Below are 15,323 nucleotides of genomic sequence, written 5' to 3'. Positions count from 1 at the left end.
GCAAATATAAGCAGAGATACAGTTATATTATAGGATATAGTGCCGCTACACGGTGCAGCACGCCAAAGCAATTTCAGAGATGAAGCTTGAGCTTTTCCTGACAAGACAGTTTGACTTAGTGTTATAGCCAGGCCCCTGTTATGGCCTCAGCTTTTTCACATGGTTGAGTGACGGGAGAACAACTGCTGGTCACCTCGGAATCTCAAACACTTTCAGTTTAAACTGTGATGTACAAGCTGTAAAACAAACTAGACCACTTGACTTTACACTGCTCACAAACTATGCACAGGCTCTATAAAACCAACAAATGATTTCTTAAAATGCTACGGGGATGATGATCTTTACGAAGACTTCTCACTCCTGAGAGCAGGAATCCATGGTAGGCAAATGCCACAACTACCAGCTAATGCAAGCAAGAGAAGGATCTACAGTAAGATGAGTACCATAGCATACTAACAGGTTATAAAAGACAGTAAAGAGGTTGTAGATGACACTGAATACATGTCTGCTTTTAAATGAATGTTTTCCAAATTAGGTTCATGCCTTTGAGAGAGAATTTTCTAGACAAATGCTGATTTTACTGCCTGATTGATACTTCACTTGAACAGTATATACATTTTTCTTTCACTCCAACTTGATTCCAATCTCGTACCAGTACATAAGGCCAAAAATGTTGACTGAATGTGTCACTATCTAGTAAGAAGTCTGCCTAAGATGTTTAGTAAGAGGCCTAATGGAGAACAGACATCCAGGAGAAAGCAGGAATTAGCTTCTTTAAACACCAGGGCAGTAAACATTCCTATCTAGAGAATGAGGGAGGTAAACACTGCTTATTATTAATCACCCTTGTGGGGAAATTAGCTCTGTGCAAAATACAGCCTGACAGCAAAGAAGCCTTGTAGATCGTTGCACCTCGACAGGAAAAAATGAGTGGCTGAAGAAAAATGTAGTTATCACATTAAGATTTGATACCTTAGGGACAAATTTAGCAGTTCAGTGATGACTTTGCGTGCCACTCTTTTATACCATTTTTCAAATCTAACAAGGACAACGAAACATTTTGAAAATAGTCTGTCATTCGACGCAAGGGGTACACTAAAGCTGAAAGGCTATCAGCTGTGGCTAAGATTACGTTTCCCATACATAGTCTGGATTCCCCAGGTACCAGTGTTAAGTGTCGAGCACGAAGATAAGAGGAACTTGATTAGCAGGGGTGCTATATTTACTGCCATTAGACAGGGCCCTTTACCCTCTGAGGTGGTCCAGATCATTATGGAAATGCATCCGAGGAATTTTTATGTACTCTGGATGTAAAGCATGAGAGACTATTATGATTTTACATTTGTGTTTTCAAAAATTCACCAGCTGGTTAAAGAGAAATGATGGCAGGAAGTATCTTACAGAGGTGACAGTTCTATTCTAATTAAGTCCAAGGTTTGAAAGCCCTTTGTTGATGTTAAATGGTGACAAAGAATACTGCAACTATAATATGAGTCAATTTATATTCAAATATGTCCATAAATACCAAGGCATTTTAAAGGTATTTTGCATGTCAGACAGGGAAGGAAAGATGCTTGTTTACTAAGAGTATCACAAAGCCTCATGAGACTGAAATTCAAGAGCCTTGTGTTTGCAGTTATTCTGCAAAGGCACCTTTTGAATGTCTCTGCGCTTTTGTACATCAGCTTTTAAACAAATACTCACTATCAGGAAGGAATGAGGAAGAGGAGGGCAAAACAGTGTGACAGTAACAAGGGAATTGAAGTTTTCAAGCTGCTGAAAGTGAGACATTAGTATTTTTGTACCGCCCTGGTAAGCTCCCTGATTTGTAGGACACACATACCTCGAAACATTCCGTACGAGTTCATTCTGTACTTAAGTCTAGACATAAAAATAAACAAATCTGTGTTCAAATCTGACTTATTTTGTTCTATTTCCAACAGAGTAACTTCATCCTAGACCCACGTTGCAGGTTATCTAGCCATCTGTGTCCCAAATAATGTAGCTTATGTCTAACCAAACAGTTTAACAGGAGTATTATAAAAGTCTGCTAACAAATAGTTTTACTGGGACTGGTATGAATCAATATATGTTTCAATAATGTCACATATACCATGGAAAAATGGAGCGCCCTGTGACGTTTACAAGGAACAGACAAAGTGCCTCGCTGTATGTAGGGTCTGGCAGTAAGGAAACCAAGCGAACCCGTGCTACGAACCGAGGCTGGGAACCACCCCTTACTGTGTACCCAAGGGGTCAAGGTGACATTCCACAACACCTCTGAGACTGGCCTAATGGAGGGATTGGAGCATGGCTTTTGTTGAGTGGGAAAGAAGAGACCATGAAAAAGGGTGTAACAGGAGATGGAAGTATGTAAAAGGGACAGAGAGAGGAAAAAGGGATTCCGGGGCCAAATTATGGGAAGGTAAGCGGTAAACGGAAAGAGGACAGGAAGTTTCAGGAGGTAGAATTAACACTTTCCTTGACATTTAGTCAATCAAAGTACAAAAAGTTTGGCAAAAGTCTCAGACAATTTTTTTTCTTCAAGCCTAAATTAATCTTCTGGGTTTGATGCATAAAACTTCTCAATCCAAAACTGTAATCTAAGTTATTTGCTGATGTTATTCCTGAGGTGACTGCGGTAGCAACCACGGTTTTATTTGACACCATTTCCCCTGTCCACTGTCACAAAAGACAAAAATTCTACTCTCGCTCTATAATTGTGGGTTTTGGCAGAACAAATAAATACAATTCACTTCTGGCGTTTGGGTTGTAAAATCTATTCACATCTCTTTAATTTACATTCCCTTTAAAGCATCAATGTGTATATGAATGCAGACACATCACAGAGGAACAGACAGCACTATGTAATCTGTTTATGTGTGTGCAGAAATCAAACACTGAGGATAATTTTAAGAACATAAATGTATGTAAATCACATGTATTACAAATTCTTTTTTTGTGAGTCAGAAAGATAAATTTAACCTGTAATTGTCAATCCATAATTCCCAATGTTCAAACACTTTGAAAACTGGACTTAAATAATAAACTTCTCCTTTGTTTTGGCATGAAAATGCACATGACCACATTATCTCCTAATGAAACACAACCCTGCAGTATCTTTTGTGGTATTTAACCCTAAAAGCCAGCAGGGTGCAGGTGCAACAGTCCATCAAGCAGAGGAAATTTAACTCTTACCGTCATAAAACCAAAAGACTGGAGACTTGCTAGGAAGAGTCAGGTATAGGTGAGCTGCGAGCCCAACTGCCTCTTCCTCACGCTTTGTCTTGTTATGTTCTGATTTGTTTATACGTCTTCTTCCCTCCGCTCAGGATAAGTCTCTCCTCCCAGTCAGGCTTTATTCCCAGGTCTTATCCCGTTTAATGCCTGGGAAGCAAAGAGACAACAGAACGAGGAGAAAGTTAGAGAGCCAAAGAGTGGGAGTGACAGGGAATGAGAGTTCCCTGTTTGGGTGAAGCAGTGATCAGATACGGCTATTTTCAGACTCAGGCATGCTCGTCTATGAGACTGGAAAGTTACCCCCCAGTGTACATGGGTGGGGGCAAAGTGACAGGGTTGACTATCTCTATTTTACCACACGCACACATGTTTGCATGCATACCACATGATATGCACTCACAAAAACAAGCAGAGGCAGACTATACTACATACACACTCTACAAACAGCATCACACACACATTGAAATTCTAAGGTACAAAATGCATGAGGTAGGTGCACCTCTGACAAGTTATGCATGGTTAAATGACCCAGGGTTAGGATGGCAGTGGGAGTGAGCAGACAGAGAGGGGTGTCTCCACATGCCCATCGCCCCTCCAGGGCTTTAATGTCACACAGCAGCCAATGTCGTCAGTGTGGGGCTATGTCAAGTGGACGACTCCACACGGAAACTGACAGGAGTGTCAAAGTGTTCTCACAGGAGACTTTCTTTCACTTTCTTTTGCCGACACATTGACTGCCTGCGAAGAGGGGGTGGCTCAGAGATGCGCAAATGTGCACACATAAACACGGAGGAGAAGCAGACACACTGGCTCTTGCTCTTTTTATCACAACTAAACCATGTGCAGTCGGTGTCATATCGGGCTGTAAATATATACAGACTAATTATGTGTCCACTCACCTGTGTCATTAATAATCTTACTGCTGTGTAATCCATATGGGAATGTATATTTGGAAATGACCACACACGTACACACACAGGCTGAATATACACAGCAGAGGAGGTCAGCCAGAGGCACCTCTAGACCCCAGACTCCCTGCTATTCCCAGAATGATGATGTAACTACTGCTATTAGCATCTCATTTTTAGAGCCTGGATACCTAAAACCAACCAGGCAGCTACTGTGCAACATGCTATTTGGATCACTTCCACCTCCTCCCTTCACACCCGTACTCGACAATAAACAAAACAGGCACAAAAATCAGCGACTAACAAATTACCGTGTTGGGTTCAGGAAGAGTTCAGTCGCTATAAAGGAAATGGTAATGCGGCTCCATTAGTAGCAAGTGAATGCTGATAAGATTGCTGAGCGGTGACTTATTTTTTCTCTACAAAAACAGATGGCTGAAACTACTGTGATTGTAGCAATGACTAGTACAGTTAGTGATGCTGCCTTTTGTTGAGGTTTTCCTGCCTTGTTCCAGCTTACTTAAATAAAGCAGTGGGGTGACATCACCCTCCTCAGTCCACATCCTTTTTTAAGCTGGCGTGCCAACAACTAAAAACAATCCCATGTGTCGCTCTATATCTTAAGTGGACCACTTAGTGCAACTGTAAAAAACCACTGCGTTTAGCTGGGTTACGTATTTAACGCAGATGGTGTATAAATCTCCAAATGTAAAACACGAAACTCATAAACACGCTTACTCAAGCGTCAACATGCTGCCAAACTTTAAATCAAACATGGACGGCCTTAGCTGAGATGTCCTGGATCAACACTATCTGTGTCTGCTGTCACCATGCCAGTGATGAAGTGGTAATATAAAAATCCCATCTACACGTGCACGGACAGCTCCAATGATAAGTAGCACTCCTGCAACTATGCCCCCCAAACAGTCCAACTGCAGACCTTAGGGTTTTGGCAGCCTATTACAGTGATTGGTGTGTCAGCAGACGTGATCAAACAGCAGCTGGCCCCCGGAAATTTCTGGTCACGTGCCAAGGATCATGGAGGTATGGTGAAAAGCTGACGACTGACAGGTGCTAATGATGTAACATTGGGGACAGAATCAGGGGAATATCAAGAGACCGATAAAGTATTGAACGGCCGCAGCACCTGAGTTTAGTTTGGTATTAAACTTCATATCTATGTACTTTAGACATTATCCTTAAACCCAAATGAGACTTTATAAAGGATGACCAACAGGGCTTCAGACCATTTAGTCTCATTTTTTGGAGACAGTGCTACTAGGGTGCTTTCACACCTGTAGTTCGGTTCATTCGGTCCATACCAGAGGGAAAGTACTGCTGCATTTTAGTTCTGGTTTGATCCCTGTTCACACCGACTTTTTGCAAATTAACCAAGAGGGGTAATCATGAAGTTCTACCGCCTGGCAAGTAACACATCAATTGGATAGTTTTGGGGGAAATTTGGGGAAATCAATTTCCAACAAAAGTTTGTGCAGTAGCACTTTAATGCCTTTAAAGTGTTTATCTATGTTCTTTGGTGTCACAAAGAGCTTATAGAGAAATAACCGATTGTAAGCATTATTAGTGGGCAAGTATTAGACTGCAAACCAATTGTATCTTGTACAGCAATGATTCCAGGTCTTACACTGTGGAATCACTGTCACACACATTTTAATGGACATAATCAACAGACAATGCACACCTAGTCGGATACAATCATGGCAGTATTAACAGCTTTTTCATCGGAGAAAATATCCTTGCCAACATTCATACATATTACTATGGTTACTTGTATGCATTAGCATAACTCGGTCATGGGCTACACATGGCCTTTCTCAGGATCAATAACGTGAGTGCTGATGGATTTCACAATCAGCAGATGGATTTGTTGTTTGGACTTGGTGTAGCTGTAGAAATCCTGCTAAAATAACATATTAGCTTGAACCACAGTCCATTTGGAAACGGACCAAGACCCATCTTTTTAGGCAGTCTCGGTCTGGTGGTTTAGTCTGCACCAGGGTTCAACTGACAGCTTCAAACCATCCTAAATGAACGATACTAATTATGCAAACGGACCTGAGTTTGTTTTAACTGAACCAAACGCATTAGGTGTGAAAGCACCTTAAATTTTATTATTAGGAGCGACTTGTAAATATGCCACCCATTTTGTATTTCTTTTTTGTTTGTTTGTTATCGTTGTGTATATCTTGTGAAACACCAGCATGGATCAAGAATTGGTGTGCGTGTTGATTTGCAAACAACGTCACTTTGTCTGCTCTACTCACTGCAACTTTGCTCTGCTCTGCATGTGTCTGTCTGCAACTTAAGCGGAGGCTGGTTTAACCACTGACAGCTAGCTTGACCACAGTCTTTAACGTGGTCCAGGCTGGTTCGAATCGAGTCAGGGTTTGATGTTTCTGCATCAAGCTAGCAGCCACTCACGTCTCCATGGTCAAACCAGCCACCACTGAAATTGCTGTGCCCCAAAATCCTGACCTTTAGATATATGCATTGAAACAGTCCATAATACACACGTGACATCAGCCTTTCAAGATAAGGCGTCAACATATACTGTCACTACTCCATCCATACAACAACCAAGATCTGTTCAGGTCCTATCACTTTTCCAATACAGACCAGCAAGCAACACATACAAAATACATACAGACTCACAATCAAGCATTTTTACTGTATCAGTTTGAGAAAATTGCCAAAATTAAAGTCCAATATTTGTGCAGCTTGAAATATCGAGGTGATCTGAGGTGTAAACATTGTACACAAGTTCAGCTCCCAGCAAACACCAGCTAACTTCAGAGTGTCAGAAGAGTTTGTGTCTTTTTCCCTTTAAATAAAACAACACATTGTTACTTATGTAAACTACCTATTTATTACCAAAGCATTCATGAGTAATGTAGTTAAGGTGGAGAAAAACATGAAAATGTGTTGTGTTGTATGTTGATTTAAAAGGGCCAGTCCAAAACTTTGCACTGGTGCTCCCAAAAGTTTCGGCAGGGAGCCTCAGTGTTACTAGTGAACAAAGTTAGCATCTCCTATCAATTGCTGCATGTGAAGGAATGATTTACAAAACCATTAAAACCAACATGACACACCAGCAGCTTAGGAAGGATCTCATTGAAGTACCAGCGCAAACTATTTTTATAGCGACTGACACACACTCACACTCAAACGCACCGACACTTTGACCTATGAGCCAGTCCGGACCACAGTGGCCGCGTCGACATGGTCTCGTCCGTACGGTTTCAACACCTAATTCATTATCAGCCTCTGCAAGGCCCTGCCATTCCCAGTTAAGTAAGTGGCAGGTTATTAAAAGCAGGAGAGCTGTGCATGTACACATTAGTAAGTGTCAGTGGAAAACACTTCAACCTGGGAGCGGATCAAAAAAGGAAAAATATACCCACAAATGTACTGCTCAACAGAGACAAGACACACCTGTCGTTGCTTTGGAGCAGCACACGATGCAGGAGTATGAGCTAGGGACTCACTGGTTTGTGTTGATATAGTAAATGCAATTTTTAGATGCAAGTTGAAGTCATTTATAATACATTTCAAACCAGCTAACCATAACCTCGAAAGGTTTTAAGGCCTCTGGTGTCAAACAGGAGCAGAATATTCCCTACAGAGTTCAGTTTATAAAGAATTAATGCAGCCATTGACCTAGAAAATTCCCACAAAGATTCTCTTACAGGTCTGCACTCCGGTACACAGATGGACACATTTTACATTATCTCATTAAATATTATTGCCTTTAATTGTTGTATTAATTCTTACATCATCTGTCTGAATTATGTTGAATTTGTAGGCAATGGGACAAGGTTATGGTATTAGAAGCGTTCTAGTTTCAGTATGTAAGCTAGTTCACTTGTAGTCTGTTTGTAGTCTGTGGGCTATTGACCACAGTCCATGTGGACAGGCTTGGCATTGGCCAAAATGCGATCTGGAAACCTGTAAGCTATGACAGCTTTATCTTAGCTATTTTAAATTCATCTGAATTCATATGGAAATATCTAGCGGAAATTAGCCGCACATTTCCAAATTAGTTTGATCTATGACAGGCTGAATACTACATCAGCAAAAATATTGTGGTGCTGCTATGTTTTTGTTTACAATGAACATAGAATGCAAAGAAGAAACAGCTCGCACACCACAGGGCTCCAATGTTCAGTCCATTTATTAGCACCGTGTGCAGCAGAGAAATAGAAGTAACGTTTCGAGCAAGACGCTCTTCATCAGACTTGAACTCTGTCTTTACAATGAACAGAAATGATAATACTATTCTGTTAAAATTCCACAAGTTTCTCCATTAACTGAGATGTGCAAGCATTAGGCAGCAAACACTCGTCTAACATTATCTAAAGATCAGACTTCTGACCTACCTGTGTTCTCAAGGTAGTCTTCCTCTACTCTCTCCTAGCTTAGCAGGAAAGACTCCTTAATACCTCTGTGTTGAGTCGCTAATTAGCTCAAAGCATGTCTCAATCCTCGACTGCGTAGAGCCTTTTTTTAAATTCTGCCTTTTTATAAAGCTGCGATAAACTTGTGTTTATGAAACAGATATATTAAAATTCCCTGAATGGAAGTTGTATTTACATAACAGGATTAAAAAAAGGATCCTGGCTGGGAAAGACATTACTAAGTAAAGATGTACCAGTTAATGAATTTAGGATTTTTCCACATTAACACACCTTAAATAGGGATGTCAACTGCTACCTGTTAACAGGTTAACTGCAGAGAATATTTCTGACGGATAACACATGTCAGTCTATAGGTTTGTTTTGCTGCTCTTCAGTTTGCTGCACCACGCACTAACCAGGTTTATGATCAGCTAAATTAACCAAAATGGACATCCCTAACTTTGATACTTACAAGTTTAAGATATCAAATCCATTAATATTCTAGTGAGAGTGCTGGTAAAAAAAGTGTCAGGTAAATTTCAGACACATAGTAATGACTTACTATTGAGTTGCTGGTGGATTTCAACATTTACCTGTGCTGTATGGGCATGGTTTGCAAACATTTCAATAATACTAACCCACCTCAGGAGGTCTTGGTTGTCTAAAAGTTCACATTTATAATACAAATTTTAAATTAAAGAGCACAAAAAGAATTGTTTTATTACATTATGCATTTTACAGGTTGTCTACAGGTATCAGACAGTTAAACTGAATGCTTTTTAAGACCTGTTTAAGACACCTTTTAACCACATTTCAGACAGATTTTTGGACAAATCATGTTTTACTTATTTAGCCATGTCAGATAAACACTGCAGGCAAGTGTGGTCTTGTGCAGAGGTGTTATGTACGTTTATGGTTATTAGAATGAATTATCTTCATTCATTCATCTTCTAACCGCTTCATCCTCTTGAAGGTCGCGGGGGGGCTGGAGCCTATCCCAGCTGACATCGGGCGAGAAGCAGGGTATACCCTGGACAGGTCGCCAGACACACAGAGACAAACAACCATTCATGCTCACATTCACACCTATGGACAATTTAGATTTATCAATTAACCTAGTCCCCATCTCCGGAGAGAACCCACGCTGACACGGGGAGAACATGCAAACTCCGCACAGAAGGGCTCCCACGCCCGGGATCAAACCGGCAACCCTCTTGCTGTGAGGCGAGAGTGCTAACTACCAAAGCACCGTGCCGCCAGAGTGAATTATGTCAATCTACATTTTGCCAATAGGTAAGTGCAAGTATGAAGTAAAATGACAGTATTATAGTTTTTTAATTAGTAAGATTAGAAATGTGGACTTTTACATAGAAAGGCTTTACTCATGTTCACAAAAAGAAATTAAAAATGGATATATGAAATAAGATTAAATGGTTGTAGTAGTTAAGACCTCACAAATTATAATTTAAGACTATTTAATGACTTTTAAGGCTTTATTGTTGTAATACTGAATTTAAGACATGTTAAAAACTTACTTTAGTGTTTCTGCTTCCACTGTTTCTGTCTGTGCCACTAGAATATCTGTTTTTCTACATCTGATCATTGTAAATGTAAATGCAACAGTATTGCCATACAGTCCACAGTGAGTGGTGCTTCCTCATTGCAATTTGATGAGTAGAAAAAGGCATGATATGATGTTCTGATTCTATCCCTACTTGTGAAAAAATGCAAAATTTGTTTTTCCACTATGTGATGTTGTTGGCTACATTTATAACAGGACTGTCTGGATTATTAATATTAACCCTGTTAGTAGATAAATTCAACATTATCGTGACATCCTTTACTTAAACTGACCCAGAATCGTTGATGAGTCCACTGTTGGCAACAAATAAATATGTTTATAGAAAAGAGGCTCAGAAGTTAAGGCAAAAAGTCACCATCATCAAACAGCTGGTCGGCTTTCACGGATTTGGTCAGTGAAAACGCTTAGGGAGGAAGCATGTCCTGCAGGCGGCCCCTATTATCAGTGGGACTAAGAATTAGGCAAGCATTTCACACACCACTTGAGCCATGACATCAGCCTCTGAAGAAGGGCAGAGATGAGGAAAGATGGAGGAAGAAGGCACAAAAATAAAGGGCACGAAAACAAAGGGAAATTAAAATGAGAGTGTGTGAGAGCGAGATTAAAAGAGAGCGACAGCCAGGGGGAAATGAAGTGAACTATCAGAGTAACCGCCTGTTACATTGTGTACTTTCAGGACAAAATCTATCACATTCTCCTATTCCCTGATGGCCTGCCTTGATCCCCTTTCCTCCTCTCATCCTCTCTACTGCTCTCACTCAAACATGAATGTCCACACACACCAAACACACACACACAATCGCTCACAGTAACTCTAAACTGGCAGGTGCAACTGAGTTAACGCTAACAGAGACATACTTTCTGGCACATTGGCCATCAATCAAGTCCAAATGCTATGATGGCCCATTAAGCATGTATATTTAAGCCTCTATGAGGGGCTGTTTATTGGCGCAGTAGCCCCTCATGAGACAGATAGCGGCCAACTGTTGCTCGGCATATCGTGTCCCACTGTGTCGCTTCCTCTCCCCCAGACACAAGTATGCAGTCATAGAAATACACAGAATACTACATCAAAGATACCATCCAGTTAAGCCTCCACACACACACACACACACACACACACACACACACACACACACACACAGAACAGGTAGGCCACACTGGGAGTGGTATGAGGTTCCCGGAGTGATAGTGTTACACTTTGTGCATGGTGTGGACACCTCCCCACTCTCCCTGTTCACCCAGCATTCAAATGGGACTCACAGATACCATCCACCGCTGCTGGCCTTTTTTTGTTCCTCATTACATCATCCCTTCATATCAGTCAGCAGCCACCACCAAAGAACACAGCGGCTGACTACTTCTTGATGCATTCTGTCACATTTGGGATATGACATGGGCAACACAGCTGTCTTAAAATGTTACATAAAATGCACTACTGCAGCAGCATTCACAAGTCAAGCAGGGGCCCACTGGTTTGCATCCATGTCCTCTCAATAAGAGGCTGATTTCAACCTTTAAAGGCAAGCGAATGCAACAAACATGCATTTGTGGGTTAGTTTTGCACATGGGTAAAAGCTAATTGAGATAAACCTGCTAAACTAAGTATTTTTTTTGACATGGCACATCAAACATTGCACTGTACTGTCCTGTAGAAGTGCAAGCAAACAATAGAGATTATCCTAAGCATTTGGGATGTAGGTTAAACATGGATATCCCAATTCATGCTTGTTGTTGTACCTCAATCTTTAGGCTACTGCTACTAATGCAAAGCAACATTTCCCCAGCTGAAATGCTTGTGGTTTGAGTATTTAACATCCTCCATCCATGCAGCTCTGACCGCATCTCCCTTTAATGCACTGGAAACAGCAATCCACCGGAATGCACTTTGGTGGGAAACAGAGGCGACCTTACCGCATCCCGGATGAGCTGATTCATTTGCCCGATTACAACTAAAGGGTCATTGTTGCTTGTAAGACACTTAAAACACCCCACACAGCCTGTTTACCTCCTCAAAAACAGGGAGTCCTAGGTCGGAGCCCCTGCAGCTGCTCAAAGCGGCGCGGAGGGAGAGAGATATTATTAACAGCCCCTTCACAACAACAGACTGCTCATACCTACCTTAAAACGACCGTCGCCTCTCTCCACTAATCCCGCAGCACATTGTCAGGTAATCAGCCTCTTCCATGTGTAATGACTCAACTCGGAGCAGACAGACCGCGAGCTGCAGCAGAGGCTCGCGAGCTAGTGCGGCGTCCGTGTGATGAAACTGTACACCTGTTTTTCGACGCGCATGGATGTCGCCGGTGTCGGTCAGCTAAGTAAAGACAACTCCCTCTCTCGGGGGTCACAAGGGCTCGGATAGCAATGCGGTGAAGTCGTCCTGTCCCCGTTTTTCCCCCTCACAACACACAAACCACCACGGAAGAGGCGACGCGGCGACACAAGTAGTTACCGCATGCCGCTGTGTTTTTGTGTGTTTGACTACGCCGCCAGTCGCACCGCGGTCCCGCAGCTCTCACACCGCTCCGCCGGCTCTCAAACACTCCCGTCTGTCCCGAAATGGACTGAGCCTGCCTCCTGTTTCCGCTTTTTATTATTATTGAATGATGCCGTGGCTCCGTGCGCAAAATGGCCTCTGTTATTTTCATTCAGCAACAGTCCACCGCGAGCTTCTCATTGGGTCTGCGTGTAGCCATGGCAACGCCCGCGGTTCAATCAGTGCTCACAGAGGACACACACACACACACACACACACACACATACATAGCAGGCCTGTGTGCAGCTCACAGCTAACAGCAAAGTGCCACTTTACCCTGTATCTGCAGCAGAAACTTTAATGGAGGCTCCATGCTGTGTGTTAATGGCCACAACATGACAATAATACAGCGAGGCTTACTGGGTGATCCACACACAGCCATGCTGGGAATAAAGCTCGAGCTGTGCCAAAATGTATATGTGTTTCCCTGGCAGCATACCATGTTGTCATCAAACTGTTTCAGGGCAAATGTGGAGCTATTAATAAATGACAAGTAAGTTATAGCTTGACATCCTTGTAGAATTAGGCTACTGGGCTGTTTGAAGTGGGCCTGACTTGTGTTATTAGGGTAGGGTTACATTTTCTATTAAAGAACTGAAAAAGATAAACTTAAAATAAACCTATAGGGCCACATTAAGCATACAGGTAAGCCTTCAATATCTTCTTTATACACTGTAGAAGTGCAAGCAGAGTAGAGGTTATATGTAGGCAGAGTTATGTAATTAATTTACAAAATAAATGTCATTTTAATCAGTTACATTACATTAATACATTACATTACATTACATTACATTAATTAGTTACATTAAATTACAGTTACTGATCAAAATGTTACAAAGGATTATATCCAAATATATTCTTTTTGGTAAAAAACAAAACAAAAAAACGTAGCCTTCTGTTGCTTTGCATCTTTTCTCTTTTTTGTGGTGCAGGAATGTCTTCTTTTGGCAGAGCCTATTTTCAGACATTTTTTTTTTAGCTTTATTGCCCAGTTTAAAACATTTGAGATTATAAAGGGGTTGCATATAAATATATTCTTTCTGTTAAAATAATATGCGTGGAATATAACATTCATTCTGTTCTTTCCACGAGTGCGGCTTAACTTAGCTTATCTTAATTGCCCACTTTAACACATTTGTTAGAAAACTATTCAAAACATAATTAAATATAATAAGTTACATTACTTTGATGAAGTAATTAGAATAGTAGTAATAGTACTAGTTTTAACAGGGTAACTAGTAACCTGTAAATTATTACATTTCAAAAGTAACCTTTCCAACACTGTAAATAGGTAAAACAAGGATATTTATATTACTCAAATGTTATTATAGTAGGCTATTGCAGACATTTTGTTTGCAGCCACTTATGCCTTGTTTTCACTTACATATGTGACTGGTGTCCATGGAGCCGTGCGTTTATGGATGATGCTTCTAGTGTCCAATGCAAGGAAGTGCATTCCTTTACAGATGGATAGAAAGCTAATAGAAACTACCTAGCTGTGGGGAAGAGGCTAATTTTGTCAATTTTTTTGCCGTCTAGTAGTTTGGAATATGCGCTTTGAACAGCGCCAGGACAAAAACAGGACTGATATTGCATTGCAACAAATAACTGAAGATGCTGGACTGCCAGGTACGTGGCATGTTTTGTGAAATATTCCATTAAAAAGACGTATGAACGGCTGAAGGAGTCATAATGACAATCTGACTGTATGTATTACTCAGATTCACAATTCGTTAAAACTAGATAAACAAGTTCTTTTTAATCAAACAAACTCACTTGACATCAACACAGGCAACTGAATTTAAGGAAATAGCCTGTTAGCTAGTTAGCAGCCTGTTAGCTTAGCTAGCACACCGTCATAGAGTCCCTCCGAAATCCACCGCAAATGTTCAAATTATTTTGAACACAACCGAGGCAGTCCAGACCAAAATATTACAAAGGGGAGGGAGTTTTGCAGGCACATCAGATATCACACAGATTCCCATAGGAATGAATGGACCTCTGTTTGACTCATCTCCGTACGCATATGTGGAAACGAGGCGTTAGTCCTAGATGCCTAGTCCTTGATAGACAGTCTGACAAAAAAAAAAAAAAAAAATAGCAGTGTTGCGAAGGTTACTTTAATAGGTTAGGAAACTATTTGAATTACTTCATCAAAGTAATGTAACTCATTGTCTGGAAATAGGCTCTGCCAGAAGAAGGCATTCCTGCATGAGAAAAAGTGAAAAAGATGCAAAGCAACAGAATGAATGTTTTATGCTACATATTAGCTTATTCTTAAAAATAATATATTTGGATATAATCCTTTGTAATCACCAACATCTTGATTAGTAACTGTAATTTAGACACATTTTTGTCTCAGTAACTGTAACCGATTACAATTACATCTATTTTGTAGTTTTAGTCACATGTACTGTAACTAGCTGCTCCCCAACACTGGATAACAGAGCGGTGCAGGAATGAGTCCAAAAACCCAGAGGTGAGTCAGCATTTTTGCACTCTCAGTTGCCTTGCTGTGAATTCAGTTGGTTGTTTTGATTGGATTTTTTGGTTAGATGTCTGAAATAAGGTCTGTGGTTAACACAAGCTTCAGACACTTTTTGTTCCACGACATAAAATACATCAGCAAACCAGTCGTG

At 40.9% G+C, this 15,323-nt stretch overlaps 1 protein-coding gene across 3 annotated transcripts in view; it reads right to left on the bottom strand.

Moving 5' to 3' along the window:
- The window catches only part of sorbs2a (sorbin and SH3 domain containing 2a), a 65,167-nt gene extending 52,356 nt beyond the window's left edge, over nt 1–12,811 (bottom strand). For 2 of the 3 annotated variants that reach the window (XM_049571994.1, XM_049571995.1), the window contains exons 1-2: nt 12,267–12,811; nt 3,199–3,387 (exon numbers count right to left, since the gene is read on the bottom strand). The gene's annotated coding sequence lies outside the window, so the exon portion shown is untranslated. The remainder of the gene's footprint in view (nt 1–3,198; nt 3,388–12,266) is intronic. The other variant, XM_049571996.1, reaches the window with a different exon arrangement.
- Nucleotides 12,812–15,323: the final 2,512 nt, after the last annotated feature.

This window comes from Epinephelus fuscoguttatus, linkage group LG3 (genome assembly GCF_011397635.1).
Source record: "Epinephelus fuscoguttatus linkage group LG3, E.fuscoguttatus.final_Chr_v1".
Lineage (NCBI taxonomy): Eukaryota > Metazoa > Chordata > Actinopteri > Perciformes > Serranidae > Epinephelus > Epinephelus fuscoguttatus.
Note: the sequence above shows the minus strand (reverse complement) of the source record. Positions and strands in the feature narration are given on the sequence as shown.